The sequence below is a fragment of the Myxocyprinus asiaticus genome, chromosome 34, assembly GCF_019703515.2.
Source record: "Myxocyprinus asiaticus isolate MX2 ecotype Aquarium Trade chromosome 34, UBuf_Myxa_2, whole genome shotgun sequence".
Taxonomy (NCBI): domain Eukaryota; kingdom Metazoa; phylum Chordata; class Actinopteri; order Cypriniformes; family Catostomidae; genus Myxocyprinus; species Myxocyprinus asiaticus.
Window position 1 is genome coordinate 3629897 of NC_059377.1, and position 13718 is coordinate 3643614.

Here is a 13718-nt window from a genome sequence, read left to right on the forward strand (position 1 = left end):
AAACTCCAGTGAAAATATAAGCAAGGATTTTGATAGTGAACGCAAAGCACTCCTTTTTCACTTTAATTTAATGATCGCGCAATGGCAAATGTTCTTGGTCATAGTGGGTTCATAAACGCAGTGTTAATAAAAAGCAGTGACACAGAGGAGACTACTCCAGCTTACTCTATTTCTATGGAAATGATAGAATTAAGAAACACTGTATAATGCACACAGAATCTCAAAGGTTTTCATTCATGCTAAATAAGAGCTCATTTAATCAGTGAGCCTCAAAATAACGTGCAAAATGTAAGAATTTTGGACAGAAATATTTTACTATTGCATCATATATAAAAAAATATAATTAGGGCTGTAATCATGGTTATTAAAACAAACATTAAAATATAATCATAAACATATTTACTTTATACTTTGTCTCAAAGAACTTGCAAAGAAATTGGTTAGTTTTAATTTTATTTAAATATATACATGTTAAAATGTTTTTTTTGTGTTGATAGAGTTAGACAGATTTTTACAGGTATAAAAGTATATTTTCCAGTGAACTTATTTTAATAATAGAATCAAATGGGCAGATTCAATTCATATCAAGCTTTAATGGCAAGATAAACTTAAGTGTACATTGCCAATACATTATAAGACACTTTGTATACAGGTATAAAACAAATTAAATGCTGAAGTTTAATAAAGGTTTTAAATCTCAGAACTATTATTTCCTCTGGTTGCCGTTCAGTCTCTGTCATGCACAAGCTGGGTCTCTGTCGTGCAGTTTCTTTTTTGACACTTGTTCAGATGACCATGAGTGAGAGTTTTTGGGCGATGCGAATAGAAATGGCAGCTTGCCCATAGCTCTCCCACACCTAGCTCACCACTTGCGGTTGAAGTCTCCATTCTCAGTTCTGTAAACCGCTCCCATGTTTATTATGCTCAGGACATGCATCGCGCATGATGAATAAAGGTGCGGTCACATATACCTTTGCACTACGAAATTCTTCGGGTGAAATACAGTCATCACAATGGGAATCCACGTGATCATGGATTTCGTGTTATGGACTTCCAGTGGCAAAGTATGAAGTGCAGCATTAAAAAGAGGCTGCTTGGCAGTTATTTTTTAGTCATTTAACATGCGCTCTGCATCCGCCTACGCAATTTTCGCCCGCAGAATTTTACCATGCAAAGCTACGTATGACCCCACCATAAGCATGTACTGCTCCATGCAATCAGTTAATGTGCTAGGATTTGCATGTACCCTACTGGAAATGTATATATGGCAATTTTAGCCACAGGAAGTAGAGAAAAACATTAGTGAAATTTCAGGAAGTAAAAAAACCCCAAAACAAAACGGATACTGCATTAATTTCATTAATTTTTTTACACATGAAACCATCAACTATTTATCACAGAAATTAACGCATTAAATTTCCCAGCTCTAAATATAATATAATACAATATAATATAATATAATATAATATAATATAATAGCTCTTCAGGTTGGCTGGGTTCCAAAACAATGTAAATGTAAAATGGACCAAGACCAAAGCTGACCAAAAAGAGAGACATATTTTAAGTATTTAAGTATTTTGATATTCAAAATATTATTTTTTATGCCATTATACCCCTGTGCAATATTTTACAAGTTTTTAAAGCCTTAAAGGAAATAATATATCCCTATTTTATTATATGATTCCAAGTTAAACAAGAATAAATGACTTCTTCAGGGGTATAAAGCACACATACACCTTCAGAAGTATGACAATTAATCATCATTATCATGAAAGCCATAAAACAGACAATTAATTGTCTTAATCGCAATAATTTGTCAACAAACACTTTAAGCTCGAATGGGCCCGCCGGCGGGGCCCACAAGAAAAAACCCCCCAAAATATTAATAACTACAGTTTTGACCAACACAAAATAGGTATTGTTTGAAAGCTTAGAAGCTGTACTTTCCAATGCATGCACGCATTATGACCAAAACTGAACAACTGCTTTGAAACATGCAGACAAATCAGAAGTGTTCCGTTTTGATTGCCAAAAAATTGCACTGTACATATTATTGCAATCAATAAAAACATCAAACTGATCGAATAGCCATGTGTCATATGTTGTTGGAGAGCTCTCAAAGAGTAGAATACAACCAGCCTATTTGTTTTACTCACAGACAAAATTATAGCAAGTAATAGCTAAGTATATGTATTTGACAATTATGCTGTTTATGTTGTTACGCGTTTTTGCTTATAACGTCATGAAAAATAAACGGAATATAAAATATCACATACCATTACTTAGAGGAGGTGATTATTTTTCAAACGAGGTAATCAGATGCATAGATCCTTAGATAATCCACACGAAGCACAATGTTACATATGGCCACCAGGAGATGGCGCCAAGTACATGACACAAACTCAATAATGCAGGCTCATTGAGTCAAAATGTACTCATTAAAAAACTAAAATAAAATCTCATTACTACTAAAATAATTTCTGCATGCAGTGCAAACCTTTAGTCACTGTTGTGTTATTAGTTCTACAATTATTATGTTTTATTTGTTTGGAGAGTCTTTTGGACACATGGAGATGTTTTTGGACACTGTAAATTTTGATTGCTTTGTCGTATCAGCACAACATTTTTCTCAGATACAGTTGACATGATTGGGAACAAAACAAAAGCAGTTTTTCAGAGCCACCTTATTTACACTCACAGATATATAATGTCAAATAAGAAAAATATGAAAAAAAAAGTAATTTGTTAGCTTTTTTTAATTTTTTATAAAATGTATCATAATCTATATCATTAAAAAAAATGAAACGTTTTCATTACAGTGATACCAAACACTTGACCCTCCTTGTTTTTTTGTTGTTGTTTTTTTTTAGTTATAAGCCTTTAATTTTGGGTATGCCACTGAAACAGGAAATCTTTAAAAACACCTTCAGAGCTTAAAGGGTTAATAGTCAGACAGATTTCATAATGTTACAGTCCTAGTCTTGAGGCTATACTTATAAAACATTGTGTATTTTTGCGTTTATAGATTGGTCCATTTCACTTCCATTGTAAGTGGCTCACTGTAACCTGTCATTTGTCCTTTTTTTCTTTCTTTTTTTTTTTTTGAAGGGTCAAGTCCATTTTTTTGTTTTGTTATTATGCCACATATGCTGTCAACTGAGCTTAACTTGCATTGAACCCATTTGTTTGAGCCACACTTAAAATTTCATTTTCAGAGTTTCATTGTATTGTAACACCTATCTCTTTAACTTCTGTTTGGTCCCTCATTTCATGTAGCACTTAAAAGTTAAAGAGATAGGTGTTACAGTATTACAAAGTAAGTTTCATTTATTGAAGAAAGATGGCACAAACACACTTTTCAAGTGAAACACCACAAAAAGAAGTTTTGTTAGATTTGAAATGATAAAACAATAAAGTGTTCAAAATGGAGACATAAAGTATTCTGATACTACCATTATTCTGATTGTTAGTGGAACATGTCCATAGTAAACCAGTAGTTCTCTGCCAGGACACTGAGCAGGGAACTGACTTCAATAATCCACTAAAAATCACTACAACATCTGTTGATTAAAAGTCATTGCAAAAATGGCTCAGAAAAGAGACATTTAGGATCATTTATGTGCAGATGACACTTGCTTTGATATTTTGCAATGACATTTATACATTGTGACTTACGTGCCCATATACTTTTTTGGGCTGCTGTACATACCTGTATTTCTTTTTCATTTTAAACGAAAGGTTATGTGTCAAGCATCTTTTTCAGTACAGAATGCCAGGCAAGTAAGTCCTTTCTGCTTATTCAGCATATCATTTGGCACTGTAAATTGAAATAACATACTGATGGAAGTTGACTTGTGCTTGGGGCCAATTACAGTTTTACAGACTTTTCTTGGCTAATTGAAACAGTGGTAAACCTCAACAAACATGCACTGATCTAAAGTAAAAACATTTCATTTCACATGCACACATTTAGTGTGCTTGAAATGTACATGTCTCTAGTTGTATGCATGTTGTCACACTGTATGGGGTAAGTTGTCACAGTGGATCCTACAATCAAACAGCCTATTACAGGATTTTCTGCTTAATTTGAAAAGTGAAATTATGAAACACGGAACAATTCATCTTAGCATACATTATTCAATTAACATACAAAAATATCAACCCATTGTTTTGGCAAATATTATAATTTTGTAAATATGTATACAATATGTATGCTAGTGGTTCAATTGTCTTCACTTGTTTACTCAACATCTATAGAAAACAATATCATAGAATATGATAGAATTAATAATAATAATAATAAAACTATTCTAATTTAAGACAGTTTTTAACTAGGTGTACAAAGCCAACATACAAAACCACTGCTAGTGAACTGTGTAGCTACTGAGATTTGGTGTGACATCTAGCCCCAGTCTCCCCAATTCTTTTCCCATTTTAATAGTGCAACACTTCCTGCTGCTCCCTATCTTGTTTTCTCTTCCTCTTGTCCTTTAGTCTGTCTCCTGACCTCATTCTGCCTGTTGTCTTGACCTCTCTGCTGCTTTAACTGCCCTCACTGTAACATTTGCCAACAGCTTGCTCTTATTCTGCATATATGTCACTTCACTGATGTACGTTTGCTGATTTATTCGTAAAATGACACTTAATATTATTCACCATGAGAGGAGTCTGCATGCTTGAGTATGCTTTGGGCTGTGTGTGTGTGTGTGTATACACTTGCGTCAGGCTGTTTGGGGTTTTGCATAGCAGAAAATAATCGGAAATGCATTAAAAAAATCTAAAGACATGAAATATGATGACACTGAAATGAAGAATTTTTCGATTGAGACAAAAAGTCACAACATGTCTTACAATATATTGGTAACACTACATTAATGGTTCCTTTTTAAGGGTTTATAAAATGGAACATTATTGACTAAAGTCATTTACAAATGCATTATAAATCATTGAAATGCAGTTATAACAACATGCATAAAAAGGATGACTTTCATATTATACCTGCCAAATAGTGAGCAATTTTATATAGGTTAATAAAGGCTTAATAACACTTATTCAACATTAGTAGCCTATAAATATGTACCTTTATGTGAAGTGGACTTGAATAAGAATGTATTAAGAAGCTGCCTATTTTTGCTGCATTGTGACAAAGCATGAATTGAGGCATTTAATATTTTTGATTTATACAATTATGAATAAGTATATAATTAATTAGTTACAAAAACATTATGACACACAGGTGAAGCGAATAATATTGATCATCTCAAACAAGGCCACATGTCAAGGCCTGGGTAGATTTGATGGTAAGCGAACAATCAGTTCTCGTAGTCAACGTGCTGAAAGTAGAAGAAATGGGCAGGAGTAATGACCTGAGCGATTTTGACAAGGGCCAAATTTTTATGGCCAGACAACTGGGTCAGAGCATCTCTGAAATGACAAGGCTTGTGGGGTGCTCCCATTGAGCAGTGGTGAGTACCTACCGACAGTGGTCTGAGGAAGGACAAACCACAAACTTGTGACAGGGTGTTGGGCGCCCAAGGCACATTGATACACGTGGGAAACGAAGGCTATCCTGTCTGGTCCGAACCGACAGAAGGTCTACTGTGGCACAAATCACAGAAATTTTTAATGATGGTTACGGGAGGAATGTGTCACAACACACAGTGCATCACACCCTGCTGTATATGTGACTGTGTAGCCGCAGACCGGTCAGAGTGCCCATGATGACTCCTGTCCACTGTCGAATGCACCTACAATGGGCACGTGAGTGTTGGAACTGGACCATGGAGCAGTGGAAGAATGTCACCTGGTCCAATGAGTCCCGTTTTCTTTTACATCACGTGGATGGCCGTGTACGTGTGCGCTGTTTACCTGGGGAAGTGGTGGCACCAGGATGCATTGTGGGAAGACGGCAAGTTGGTGGAGGGAGTGTGATGCTCTGGGCAATGTTCTGCTAGGAAACCCTGGGTCCGGCCATTCATGTGGATGTCAATTTGACACGTGCCACCTACCTAAACATCGTTGCAGACCATGTACACCCCTTCATAGCAATGGTATTCCCTGATGGCAGTGGTCTCTTTCAGCAGGATATAGCACCCTGCCACACTGCTCACATTGTTCGGGAATGGTTTGAGGAACATAATAAAGAGTTTAAGGTTTTGCCCTGACCTCCAAATTACCCAGTCTCAATCCGATTGAGCATCTGTGGAATTGCTGGACCAATAAGTCCGATCCATGGCGGCTCCACCTCTCAACTTGAAAAATGAATGCTGCTGCTAATGTCTTGGTGCCAGATACCACATGACACCTTCAGGGGTCTTGTAGAGTCTATGCTTCGCTGGGTCTGTGCTGTTTTGGAGGCACGCGGAGGACCAACAGCATGTTAGGCAGGTGGTCATAATGTTTTGGCTCATCAGTGTACTGAAAGAGTATTCAGATGGTAGATGAAACAATAGTTTAAAACATTTTCTATGCATATGATTTGACCAAAATTATTGTTAAAAAATCATACATTAAAATAATACAATCAATTATTTAAAAAAAGGAGTGTTGCAAATGTTTATCTTTTACCTATATGTTGTCATAGTTAAAAAACAACAAGTGTGTAATAATGACTGATTTAAGTTTGATGAACATATAAGTACGCAAAACAGTTATTGCTTCATTTTTAATTATAAAGGACATGACTGAAAGTAAAGACTTGAGGTTCAGTAAGAGACAGATATTAATTCAGTAGCCACTCCCTAACTGATTCAAACCGATAACTCCTGGGTTTGTGAGTTGTTTGGAGTGAATCATGGAAAGAACCTGCTCATAACTGTCATTTGTTCATTTATCAATGTGTTGTCATTGGCATTATTTCATGGTACACGCTCTTTTTATGCCATCACATTCAATTCTAACCTAGTCTCATAGCATAAACTAAACTATGACAAAATTGAGTTGAGAGGTGCTACAACAGCAGTGCACTTTCACACAAAAATCAAAAGTACAACGGCCGATTATGACTTTATATACACTTACATTTCGCTCTGTTACTCACACACTGCTATGATATTGAAACACTTTTACATTAACACATCATTTAAAAAAACGATACACTTTAACATTTGTATTACAGACCCACCTACAATAACATACTTATTCCAACGTGATTAGCTTGATAACTCGCGATTAACCTGATAGAGTGTTAGACTTTGGACTCAGAAGACAGAGGTGTGAGTCTTGCCAAGCACTTAAGCTGACACGAGCCGATGTCAAGCGACACAAAATGACGTGGTTGCTTCAGAAAAGTTTATTTTCATCTTGCATTTGCTTTTAGGACACCATTGGTTAGGTTTAGGTTAACGTTTTAGTTTAAGGAGGTACGTTTTACTCATTAAAACCTCCATCTAATCTCATCTGATAACAACACCATTTCACTCGCTTTTAGCGTCCCTTGCCAGGCATTTCACTGGGAAACTACATTAAAACGTATTACAAAGCACATAATTTCCTTTTGTAAAATGTTGCCACGGTCACGTAATTAATCAGGCTGTTCAGTTCAGACTGCAAGCTCACAACTTGGGTAATTTCTTCTGCCCTGGTGCTGTAGATTCAGAATCAACTTGCTGCTTTATTAACTAATATTGGGGTACAACAAAAAGGAAGTAAAATATGTAATTAGTTAATATTAATGAAACAACAATATTGACAAGAAAATTAACCTATGAGTGTTCTTGACTGCATAAGCAGAAAGCATTGAAACATTGCTTACATGATAGTTTATGAAGCTATACTAACATTTTGCCACTCTTGGGTATAAGGAGCAATTATGTAGTTGGAATTGTAGCACAGTGGTTAATAGTAATGACACATAATGAGCTATTGTGCTCATGGAACCCCACTCTCTTCTCTCAAAATGAATTGTCATATAAAGTATATAACAAATACCAAAAAAGCAAACAAACAATACCTTACAGCATTTCATAAAAGCTCATGGATCAATTTTCTCCATAGTACTGACTATACAAAAACATTATAGTTGTGTCAAATTTGTCTTAAGCAAGTTTGCAGCAATAAATGCATGTTAGTAGCCTTTCAAGAGGAGTAACAGTATATCTGTACAATGCACATATGAACAATAATGAATGAACTATGTAACAGCATCAGTTATGAGTGTTAGCGTGTGTGTTGACGGTGATGTATGTGTGTCATTGCATGTAAGTGCACACACATGAAAGTGTAAAGTCGGTAAACATGCCTTGATTTTTTGTTTTTGTTTGGAGCAACATATATGTGTGTGTGTGTGTGTGTGTGTGTGTGTGTGTGTGTGTGTGTGTGTGATTGTAAGACAAACTGTGTGGGTGGATGGGTGCTGTTCTGAAGTGTTTTTTATGTTTAATTGAGTGGGCATTAAATGCGACATTGATGTGCATGTGACAGTGATTGTGAGTTTACATGCGTGTATGCTGTATAGTATATAACAGACTGTGTGGGAGAAACAGAGTTAGTGTGACCCCATATACCCATTATGAGGTCATGCTACCACAACGCACTGACCAATCAGAGACCTTCTCTTTTGATACCTCATGTCTTTCTTCATTAATGTTTCATGGCTCCTTCACATCATATTATTTTATTTCATAAAATAAAGCCTGATGGCCATTAAAACATACTGAACTTTATGTACAGGTTTCTTATGTTGCCAACACCTTAATAATTGCTTCATAAGTGTCCGCTTTACACTGAGGTACATTTTCATAGATTACTAATATTGAATAATTGTTATTAAGCATTTGTAAAGTGAGGTAAACTGTTGCTCTTTTTTTTTTGTTGTTGCTCAAAAGCATACACCGACCAGGGGCTGTCAAGCTCAAAATGAACCAAAAATACCATTAAAGTAGTCCAATTGACTCATGTGCTATATTTCAAAGTCTTCTGAAGCCATATGATAGCATTCCGTGAGGAACAGACATACATTTATGTCGTTATTCGCTACAAAAAATTTCTCTACGTCTATCTCAACTGATTGCATGTTGTAATCAGTTAAGAGACAAGCAAGAAACAATGGTGTTTGGCATCACTGATGCAACCCAAGTCGAAAGAATCAAGTTGTCCTTTCTGGAAACAGTTCACTGTACTCTTTTCTTCTAGAGAAAATAGCAGTATAAGCATTCTTCAAAAATTCTCCTTTTTTTGTTCCCTGGCCTTGGTGGGTGAGGGCATGGGTGGGTGCGTGGATGAACTGTCTATTTCCAACGGGGGGTGGGGTATGTGGTGATGTCGAGTTTAGATGGCAAGTGGGGTGGCAAAGCTCATTTTTAGGGTGGCAGCTGCCAACCTGTGCCACCCTTGTGGCCACACCCCTGCTGTGAACACTGTGCTCACAGTCAGCAGAACGGACGGTCAGATTCATCTGAACATTTTGCTTTTTTGAGCAAAGTAAGAAAGATCATGCATTATTGGTTGAAGCAACTGTCATGCTTTGATCATCAATCATTTCGTTGAACTGGCATGTGTTAACAATTTAAATGTTCCCTAAAGTCTTTGATGAATTTTGCCTACAAGCCGACAATTACACATTCAGAATCTCGTTGCTGCAGTTAAAATAACAGTACAGGAAGAAATGGACAGACTGGGGAGACAACAGAAGAAGACAAGATGCCCTCCCCAGGAGGAAGAGGAAGACCGTCAGCGTAGGGGTAGTTAAGGCCAGAGATTGTGTGTGCGTGTGATCAGGAGTAGGTTGAGAAGAACTGAGAGTGTGTGAGCGAGTTGGTGTGATGAGAATGCAAAGCTTCACGCTCTGTGTGTGTGTTTTGATGTTGAGCATGCACAGAGAGAGAGAGAGAGAGAAAGAACGCTCGCCTTTTAATGTTATGCAACTTTGAAGACTGTGCGTTTGAAGTTATGCATGAGTTGGACTCATTTCCAGCCCTTCCTGATTTTTTCCCACTTTTTTGTTTTGTTTCTTGTTCCTTCGATTTCTTTTGGGGTCCTTTTGCCGAGCATCACAAGTATGATGCTTGAAGTGTAGCAGTTTTTTCGAGGATATCTGCCTGTGTGTCTGTCTGGTAATGGTCTTATTCACATTCATAACTTAATTTTGTCTCAGAACTATTTTTTATTCTTTTTCACACATCCAGCAATTTACAGCTTATTTTTACTTGATTTCTTCATGTCCTGTGGTTTTTAAACTAATATGTTTACAGTCTTTAATATCAGACATTTATCCAGTTAAGACCCATAGTAAAAAAACATAATGACAAATTACATATTTGGGAAGCCTATACATTAAAGTTCTCTTTGTTAAGGGTTTATAAAGGGGTTTATTAATGATTAATAACACATTTACAAATGTATTATAAATCATTGAAATGCAGTCAGCGACTTTCATCCAATACCTGCCAAATAGTGAGACATTTTACCTTGTGATATGAAACCTTAACAATTATTCAACATTAATAACCTATGAAAATGTATCTTAATGTGAAGCTGACACATCAGTTTATTAAGATGTTGAAAACACTGTAAACCTATGTACTGTACATAAAGTTGAGTATGGTTTTAATAAAGCAATTTTGTCAGGTTGTCAGGTTTTAATAAAGCAATGTCACATGATCAAAAATGGTGTGTGTCCAGCTATCAACCCTTATAGATGGACAATACAGCATGATTGCGAGTGTGATACTGCTTTTATACAACAGTTAAACGAACAAGTAAATAAATAAGGAAAAACTAAGGACTGTCCCTGCCTGTTGCTAATTTGAAAGATATGCCCAAGCCTCCATTACTAATTCGAAAACCACACTTTAGAACTAGTAAAGACAGATAGGGCTGTTTCTAACAAGTTAACAGAGAGAGAGAGAGAGAGAGAGAGAGACTGAGCGTGTTATTACCTTGCAATTATTAACAGTAATACTGTATGTGTTAGTTTAACACTATTCCTCAGCTGTGGTGTAATAGCAATCCACTTCAATTAGGAAATGATGCTGCCATACGTGCTGTCTGAATTATCCTATGAGTATTTCACATTCAAGTGTTTTGTTTTTGGAGAGTAAACATGGAGGACGGCAGTTTAATTCTTGTATATTTCTTGTAAAACTCATATTTTGACACAACACAGAAAGTGTTCTCTCCTCCGCCATGTTGAAAGTTTATGTCTTCTCCCGTCTTGGAAAATTTGGGTATTAGGTATGCACCCTGTGCGTGTTTGATTACTACATCTGTCGTGACTCTCAGCTGTGATCGACAGAAATGTTGAAGCTGTTAATTTAACTATATTTCTCAGCTATAGTGTAGTAATCCAAAAGATCATGGAGTGAGAGACAATTCTGGATGACTTCAAATAATTCACGCACTGATGGACACAGATTGTTAACATCATCTCAACTCACTCATAACACACACAAGACATTTGTTGCCACCTGCTGGCTCATATCTTTAATATCACAGAGATGAAAGAAAATTGACACATCTAGCTGCTCTTACACATCTGCACTGCTCTTTACACTTTAGTTTGGAATGCCACAAACACAAGCGGAGTGATACAAACAGCAAAGCATCTCGGTGCTAATGGTATGAGCTATCAGCACTCTTGCACTCACCCAATCAGATTCGAGGACCAGAACTATTTGTTGTATAATATATAATATATGTTGTAAATGAGCATGAAGATCTGAAAAGTGTTTTTTTGCAGAGGACTTTAGGTAACTAGGACTAGGTAAGTTGACACAGCACTCAGAGTAACACCATTCTTTTGACATCAACATGACAAAGAAAGTGACAACAAAAGTGTGTCAAGACATTACAGTAATGAATATAAACACAAAATGGACTGTAGCAAAATAACAAATCTTCTTTTAAATTTCACTATAATAATACATTTTACATTCTTGCATTGTGACATTGTGAACCCCTTTATAAACCTTTAACAAAGAAAACATTACGTGTTGCCAATATTTTTAACGTCTCAATTTTTACTCCTAGACAGCACTGAGATTAGATGGAGAGTAAATAGAGACTTTTGCTTCAATCTCATGCTTCAATGTTTCTAGTGAGAAAACCTCCTAATGATTTCACACACGTGTCCTTTTCAGTTTCAGAAGAGATCGCAGCAATGTCTCAAAATTATTATATTCTAAATTACCTTTATTTGGGGACCTTTCTCACTAAATATTGGCATGCAGTTAATTCAGTTAATTTATTTAGAACATCATGTAATTAATACAATTAAAAATGTTAATTGATTGACTGCCCTAATTAAAAAAGTTCAACTCCTAAAGACATGAATTGTAACTTTGCAATATATGTAGGAAATCATGAGCACTCACATTAAAATGAAGACTCCAGACATATCAGTAAACTTGATGAAAGTTTCCCTTTTTTATGCATGTTGCTATAACCGCATATAAATGATTTATAATGTATTTGTAAATGACTTATTAGTCATTAACAGTGTTGGGCTTAATCAGATTACAAAGTAAACCAATTACTTTTTTAGTCAAAAGTCCCATCACACATTTCAATCCTTGTAATCAGATTACAGTTACTGACTTTCAATGAAGTTAATTTTAAGTACATTTCTTGAGTTACACATATTTCTAAAATAATATTATTTATGTAGAACACATTTAGTTCATGAATTATGTTCACATGTACATCTGTTTGTGTTTCTGTCACAGCTGAAGGGACAACAACAATGAACAAGAAGGAAATGCAGACAGTTTGCATTCGTTGATTGGAAAAACAAAAACATCAATGTGTTTGATGTGAACACTGTGAAAATTGTTTTAGAAAGTAACTTTAAAATAATTAGTAAAGTGATTAATTTTCTATGAATTAATCAGTAAAGTAATCTGATTACAATTGCAGCGAAGGAATTTGTAATTTGCACTGGATTACTATTTTTGAGTAATTTACCCAACACTGTTAATTTTCGGACCCGTTTATAAACTCTAATCAAAGGGAACATTAAAGGTGCACTCAATAATTTTTTCCTCTTTAAAAAAGTTGAACTCCTAAAGACATGAATTGTAATTTTGTAATACATGTAGGAAATCATGAGCACTCACATTAAAATGAAGACTCCAGTCATATCAGTAACCTTATAAAAGCTGTTTTATTCTACATGGAGAGGGTCCGCACATGGGGGCTGCCATGTTAGAATCACATGACCAGCCAAATACTACTCGCTTAATCTCAGTAACCGTCCTGTTATTTGACACTTTCACTCATTTATTAAAGTAATCATGACTGACTGTGAATACTTAATTTTTACAGTGACATTTGAAACTGAAAACTATTGATTTTAAATGATGCTAGGTGTCAGTGTAAGTCCAAGATGACACAAAGACAAAAGTTACTGAGTGCACCTTTAAGTACAAAGTCTTGTGCCTTAGTCTTTTTGTCAGATTTTCAAAAACTCTTTTGCTTCAAATCAAAGTTTGTAATGTTGTGATTCCCCTCGGAGCTGGTTTGTCTGGTTCATGGCTTTCAACTCTTTTATGAAGGATTTTATTAAATCTCTATGGGAAACAAATGCATGTGAAAAATACTTCCGGAACCAAGAAGGCTGAAAAAGTGGGCGGGCACTGTTGCATGTTCTATACATATTAATTTGATAACTCTATACTCTTACCTTATGTCAAAAATTGTCTCAATTATGTCTATTTTTATTTGATCTATTTTAAGAAAAACATCTCAGACAAAGTCCATACTTAAATTAAAAATATGTAAAA